The sequence below is a fragment of the Triticum dicoccoides genome, chromosome 6B (assembly GCF_002162155.2).
Source record: "Triticum dicoccoides isolate Atlit2015 ecotype Zavitan chromosome 6B, WEW_v2.0, whole genome shotgun sequence".
NCBI lineage: Eukaryota > Viridiplantae > Streptophyta > Magnoliopsida > Poales > Poaceae > Triticum > Triticum dicoccoides.
In genome coordinates this window covers 556,243,955-556,251,586 of record NC_041391.1, presented here as the reverse complement: position 1 = coordinate 556,251,586, position 7,632 = coordinate 556,243,955, and the positions used below count along the sequence as shown (strand labels likewise).

The 7,632-nt window shown below is 46.0% G+C and overlaps 1 pseudogene; it reads right to left on the bottom strand.

Moving 5' to 3' along the window:
• Positions 1–1,719: 1,719 nt before the first annotated feature.
• The window catches only part of LOC119322736, a 9,243-nt pseudogene continuing 3,330 nt past the window's right edge, over positions 1,720–7,632 (bottom strand).

Here is a 7,632-nt window from a genome sequence, read left to right as displayed (position 1 = left end):
GAAAATATATAATTTCTTCCTGCAATTTTTAAAAAGTGTTCGTGACATGTAGCAGAATGGTCGTACACTAAAACTGAGAGGATTAAATCAATTCATAAATTTGAAAAGGATAGACAAAAGGGTGAAAAAAGAAAAAAATGAAAAAATGATTTAAGGAAAACATAAAGAAAAGATAAAAAGGAAAAGAAACCATCAAAATCATTGCAGATCCAAACAAAAGGTTCTAAAAACCAGTGCGCCAAAAACCGCTCGCAACCAACCCCTGTTCGGCCGGCCCACTCAAAAAAGCGGGTTGGCGAGTGCTGCAACAGTGGTGTTGCAGCAAGCGAGATATAACAGTCGCAAATGATATGTATATCTTATAGTGATACGTATCATAGCACTCGCTTGTTACGTAGGGTATGATATGAGCGAACATTTTTTCATGAACTTTTTTTAATTCCTGAATAATTTTTGAATTTGGGAAGTGCGAAGCGTTTGTTCTATGAGGGAACAGTTTTGGAACCTTCTAGGATTATATTGGGAAGCTTCCATGTGTTTTCACACTGATTTTTTTCGGTATTTTATTCGTTTGCTCTTTGTGTTTTCTCTGGTTTTTCGTTTTTCTTTATGTTTATGGGCTTTTTTGTTTTTTCCATTTGTTGTTTCCGGTTTTCTTCTACTTTTAATTTTTCTTTGTGCTTCACTTTTTTATTTGTTTTTCATTTTATGTTCTCCATAGCTTATTTTGGTTTCCTTCTGGTTTTTTCATTATTTGCATTTATATGAATATTTTACAAATTCCTAAATAATTTTTGAATTTGCGAATAGTTTTCTGAATTCGTGAATATTATTCTTATTCCTGAATTAATTTTTAATTTATGACTTCAAAAGTAAATTTTGAATTCACGAACATGTTCTTGAATCCAAAAAAATCCAAATTCATGAACATTTTTCATATTCACAAACTTTTTTTGAATTCACAATAATGTTTTAATTCCCTAGGTGTATTTCGTATTCGGGAATATTTTTCAGATTTATGAACAAGTTTTTATTCTGTGAACATTTCTTGAATCCGGCAACATTATTTAATTCCGTGAACATTTTTTGGATGTCACAAACATTTTTTAAATTCATGAACATTTTTTGGATGTCACAAACATTTTTTAAATTCATGAACATTTTTTGGATGTCACAAACATTTTTTAAATTCATGAACATTTTTTGAATGTCACAAACATTTTTTAAATTCATGAACATTGATTCGAACCCAATTGTTTTTTAACATTACAAACTTTTTAAAAATTCAAGATTTTATTTATTATGTTGTGGCCCCTTTTTCAAATTCATGAACAATTTTTAATTTCGCTAACAAATTTTCTACTTTGTGAACATTTTTCAAACCGTGCATAGTGAAAAAGAAAGGTGATGGAGAACAGAAATCGTAGTAGGCTCGTGGAGCTAGCGAACCATGTGTGCGCCAATGGGCGAGCACACCCGACACGCCATTGATTCAGCTGTAGGCGATTTCTCGGCCAGTATAATGTTGCTCTTGGTTCACTGCGTCCGTCGGGCACACGAACCGGCCGGTCTCCGGTGTGCGCACCACCATGTCCATGTGGAAGTTAGGCAATTAGCAACTTACCAGCATCCTCCACTAAGTCCGAAGCCAAAACAATCCCACTTACACATGACAAACAAAAGTCGCTGGTCAGAAGATGAATTCCAACCTTGAGAAAGTGAGTGGCAGGTATTCTTTTCTTTCTTGAGCGTTACACGAAGTGCGTGCAGCTGCGTTGCTCCGGTGCATTACATGAACTCAGCATTACAGTTCGTTCTTCAAAACAGACCCATGCAAGGCGCTCTCTCTCTCTCTCTCTCTCTCTCTCTCTCTCTCACACACACACACACACACACACACACGGGGACGCACTGGCATTACACATAAACCGAACCAATTTACACGCACGCACGGACGCACCACAGGAGACAAGAGCCCTAAGGGCAACCACGAAAAACAGGTAGTAAAACGCAAACGAAACAAAGACCGATCTGCTTCAACGGCAACAGCAGTAACCCAGGCAGGCAGGCAGGCAGGCACGTATCACTTCTACACGGCGGCCACACAGGTCGGGCTCAGCCTGACGACGGCCACTCCCGGCGTATGTCGAAGGTGTAGTTGATCTGCAGGTAGCACTTCCGGTCGTCGTCCAGGAACTGCCAAGACGGAGAGAAACAAATTAACGCTGACGACTCTGAATCCCGAAGCAACTAGCATGAGTATCTCTGAATAAGTAAACTCTATCATCGTTTAGTTACCTTGGTCTTGGCAGAGTAGGATCCCCGGGCAAACATCCCGGACGGCGTGGTCTCCTCCGGCGTCACGTACGCGTACGGCTCCGGCTGCGGGCTGAACGTGCCCAGCATCTCCTTGGCGCTGTCCACTGCACCACCAAACCATCACAATTCGTTAGCTCATCGATCGGTTTCATTGGTTTGGTTTTCGCTACTGCACCTTTGAGGCCGGTCTTCCAGACGGTGTTGGTGTAGCGGAGGCCGGAGACGATGTTGTTGCTGACGGAGAAGGTGAACTTGAGCTTGTACGGAGAGCCTTCCTTGAGGGTGAACCACACCCCCTTGCCGCTGGCCTCCACCGGCAGCGGCAGGAAGATGTCCGGCCGGCCCGGGGACTGGATGGACAGGCTCATGATCTTCACGTCCGGCTCCAGCGTCTCTGCACCAACCAATCAATCAATCATCGTGCATTCAAGTCTCACATCGAAATGTCACGCCAATCAAATAACGGAGCGTTGTAAATTCCAAATTCTGAAGGAAGAAATGCCTTCCTAAAAACATGAACAACGTGCTTAACGGTTTATGCTGTTATGTTAGACAAACAAGGTCGCCTTCCATCAATTACGCCCCGCAAAGACGTGCTGGTCATAATTGGACCAAAAGTCACAAAGACTTGGCTATCACCACGACAAATCATGCATTATTCCCCGGATACATCACTTTCAGGGCAGCAACAAGGCACTACTCATACTATATCAGTACTACCCTGTATCTGAAGCCTGAAATTCTGAATGCATATCGTCAATGGCGAAGGCACAATAGTTCAACGATGCACGGCAACATACGGGGAGGGACCAGACCAGTGCAATCGAGAAAAAGAGGGCTCCATGTGTTTTTTTTTCCTACGAAATGATTAGCACGGGAGGACAAGGCAGGACAGCCGTCCGGCCGACCTAGCCAACGGAGCCCACCACCTTTTAAAATTTTCTCCGCTCCAGTTCTACTGTTGAATACTACTACTACGCACGGCCGGCCGGCCGGCCGGTGCACAGACGGAGTCGTGAAAACGCTCTATAATTAAGCACGGAAAGCAACGGGTGGTTTCACGGGGCCGTGCGTGTTGACGACGGAACACGGCGGTGCTCACATGCCAAACTGGGCAAGTGCTGGTGTCCTACGTACACGTACTGGTGGTGGTGGTGCCCGCCATCACGCAGGATTCACGAGGACAAGACAATTGAACGCAAGCAACTATCGATTTGGCCGGCCGAGAAGTTCTTGCATGGTTGCAGAGGTTTACCTCCCACGGAGTTCAGATCCACGCTGCCAAGCAGCTGCTCCTTCCACCTCCTCAGGCTCTCGTCGTCCTGCAACGAAGAAAAGGAGTCGCATCAATCGATCCATCGGTCGACAGCAGCAGCGGCAGCAGCGAATGCGATTGCAAGGTGCAGCAGCGAGAGAACAATTCCGGCGATGGCGCGAGAATGCGGCGCATGCTAACATATTACCTTGTCCTTCTCGAGCTGGTCCTTGATGCTGAGGATGGGGCCGAGGTCGATGTGCTCGGGGACCTTCTCGCCGTCCTCGTCGTCCTCCTCCAGCTCGCCCTTGCCGCAATGCGGCGGCGCCGCGACGTCGCCGCCGCACTTCTTCCCGTTCGTCGCCGCGGCCGCAGCGTCAGCCCCGCCGTGCTCCGCCACCGCCGCGGCGCACTCCTTGGCCTCCGCAAGCCCGGCCGCGGCGATGTCGGCGACCTTGGAGCAGGAGATGGCTTCCACCGCGGACGACATCCTCCTCGCCTCACCAGCTGCGCAACAATGGCTGCCCCTTCAACGGCTAGCCAAGAAGGTGGAGACAAAAAGAGGAGAGCGTGGCAAAAAGGCGCGGACGGTGGATGGAGGCGGCACGGGCACCGAGAGCTCGCTGGGGGGCACCAAAAGGAGAGAACACGCTGGTAGAGGAACGTCGAAGCAGATTTGGACAGGGAGAAAGGGGCGCGGCGCAAGGCTCCAAAAAGAGAGCGCGCGGATCAGAGAGAGAGAGCCAAGGGGTGAAGGACGGGACGGTTGGATCCAGGCAGCTAGCAATGCAATGGCAGCAGCGCGCCAGAGAGGATAAGGAGGTTTTAATTCCTCTGCGCGAGCGAGGGTGGTGGTGGAGGGAGGGAGGGAGGAGACCAGGGGAGCGGAGTGGTGGAGGCGACGTGATGGTCACGACTGAAGAAGCCCTCCCGCTCGCGGCACGGCACGCGCTGGTACAACTGTACTAGCGTTAGTTGGGGCGTTTTATTGCTGATTGATCATGATCATGTGTGTGAGAACCCCTGCTCGTAGATAGAGTCGAGTTCCTGCTAAAAATATATCTATATATAGTCGAGCTAGTGCAGATTAATGGGCCTTTTTCTTTTCCGTATCTCACAGATCATTGCTGTGTTTCTCAAAAAGAAGAAAAAAAACATTGCTGTGAATGCAACCGAAAAATGGTGCCGCGCATAATTTGTTAGCTGGCAAACCAAGCAAACTTGCTCAATTCGATGTGGGCTTTTAATTTAATAATAGTACAAAGGAAGAATGCCTTTTGTCTAAAGATCTACTGTCTCTTCATTTCTGACGTAATTAATTTTCCCTTTAGCAATCCTGACCTAGAAGTGGCGCGTTTCGTAATTATAAATCGCGAATTACAAATAGCTGAAAAGGCTTTACCTCTATCTCTAGAGGTAATCCACATTTCTTGTGTGTGTATGAGCATGCGCTCCTCTGCTACGTGGTCCCACCACTTTATGCTGCCTCTAGATCTTTTACTGACGTCGCGGGGCAAGTGAAGATCTGATCTGGGGTGGAGAAGTTACCTATCCCAGTGTCCTCCAGCCTGCAGGTTTTTGTCCCAGGTGTTGTCGACTTGCCCGGTAAAATTCGGTCCGTCCATCACGCCCCAATCATAGATCCGCACGACGCCGTCCCACCCGGAGCGAGCGCGAGTGATGCCCCAATCAGTCGGGTCGGGTCGGGTCGGGTCCCCCGCCTCACAGGCGCAGACAGACCAATTCATCTCGGCGGCACGACTTAACGACTCACCACCGCACACAATTGCTCGCTGTGCAGCAGCAAGCCAGCAAGTGGCCATTACAGTTTGTCTGCCGACCAGGCAAACGTCGCAGCAAATACGCCCGCGCGTCCATCCTGCTGGGTTTCGCCGGTCTAATCAAGATCGCCGCTGCCTGGAGATTCATGAAACGCCAATGATGTGCAGGTGCAGTGCAGATTGCAGTCCACTCATTTGTGTAATATTATCGACGTGATTGTGCAACAAGGTCTAGCTGAAAACTTGCACTGGAATGTGGTCACAAACTATGTACAATGAAGAATGCTGGGCTTCTGTTGCTGACTATATAGTGTGTGGTGATGGCGATTCTGCACAAAATTGTTGGACCTCCGTCGCTCAGTTTCATCAGAAGCGCTCCGGTGGGCGCTGTATGGTGTATGTGCAGCAAAAGATCTAGTGCTCTACAATATGAACTGAAGTTCAACAGGCTGGAGTATCTACAGCGAAGATTTGTCAGCAACGGCCGATTGGATTTTGCTGATGAAATCGTCGACGAGCATGGTGCCCATCTCCCCGTTATGCCTGGACCTGATGGTGAGAGTCCTAGCTTCGACTTCCTTGGGGCCAACGACCGCCATGAGCGGCACCTTTTGTGTTTCGGCGTTTCTGATTAACTTCGGCAGACGCTCGCCGTGGCATACCTCGGCGCGGATACCTCTTGATTTCAGTTCTGAAGCCACCTCATTGCAGTACTGCAGCTGAAAACATGAAAGGAAGATGTCATGGCTTCGTAAGAGGTGCTAACAAAATCAAGCATCTGATATGTGTGTGCCGTGCAAATAACAAATAAAAGGATGTTGCTGTCCTGCCTAGGGTCACCTAGATATACAGTACCTTCTTTACTTTGTACAAATCTACTACAGTACAAGGTAAAAATATTGGTTTAACAAGTGAGACTAATGCAAGGTAAAGGGAGCAAACCTCATTGTTTGTGACAGGTAGAATACGGGCTTGGGTTGGAGCAAGCCAAAGTGGAAAATCACCAGCGTAGTTTTCAATGAGGATGCCAAAAAAGCGCTCCAAAGACCCAAGGATGGCTCTATGAATCATGATAGGCCGTTTCTTCTCAGTATGCGAGTCAACATAAGTGATGTCAAACCGTTCAGGCAAATTGAAGTCAACCTAAAATATATGAAAACCGAATGATGTTATATGCCCTTTCCCCTCAAAGAATCCACGAATTTGCTTATTCTTTGTAGAAAAATATATAATTTACCTGCACAGTGGAACATTGCCATTTTCTTCCAAGAGCGTCCTCAATTTTCAAATCAATTTTTGGACCATAGAAAGCACCTCCCCCTTCATCAACCGTGTATCCCCATCCTTTATCATCTAGTGCGTCTTTCAGAGCAATTGTTGCCTTTTCCCATATGTCGTCACTGCCAACAGATTTTTCTGGCCTGGTTGAAAGGTTTACCTCATAATTCCGGAAGCCAAACTGCCCCAGTATTTCTTCAGTTAAATCAAGAACTCCTCTAATTTCATCTTTTATCTGGTCTTCGAGACAAAATATGTGGGCATCATCCTGCATAATAAACATATTTTAATATATTTTTACAATGAACATTTGACAGATATTTGTATGGTCTAAAACTTGTTGCAGACACCTAGAGCAGCACATGTTAGTAATGTAAGAGTAGTGGGCATAATTTTAACAAAACGACAAATCTATCCACCAGTCGACTGGTGGTTTGCGACAGGCACGCACGATCGCTTTTTTTCCTTTGATCTTTCTTTTCTTCTCTGGCGCGTAAAAAGAGCTTTGGAAAAATAGTGCCACTGCTGGGATTCGAACACACGACCTGTCAGTTGCCCCCACGACGTATTACCAGCTGAGCTAACCACCTATTTTTGTTTCATTCGTGGGTTAATTTGTATTTCTACCTTAGTAAATGAGAACGAGAAAGAAAGACCACAACACCTTTGATGAGGAGACAAAACCATTTGCTCCAAGTTTTTTAAAAGGCCGATGCAACGTGTTTTGTACTCCACTTGTCTCTTTTTTGTAGTGATGAATGTTTTCTAGAAAAATAAATGTTTCACTCCTATAGAATTCAAACAACGGTCTTTTTCTCATTTGTGATATCTCGGTAAATTCTTTTGTAATGAGATTGATAATTATATGTACCAAAACCTGATAGCTTATGTACAAATATCGTCATAGCTTTTTTTACAAAAAAAATACTAATGTAAACATACACTCGATAACTTTTTTGTATGAATAGTATGGTAACTCACACATCACATATCTGATAA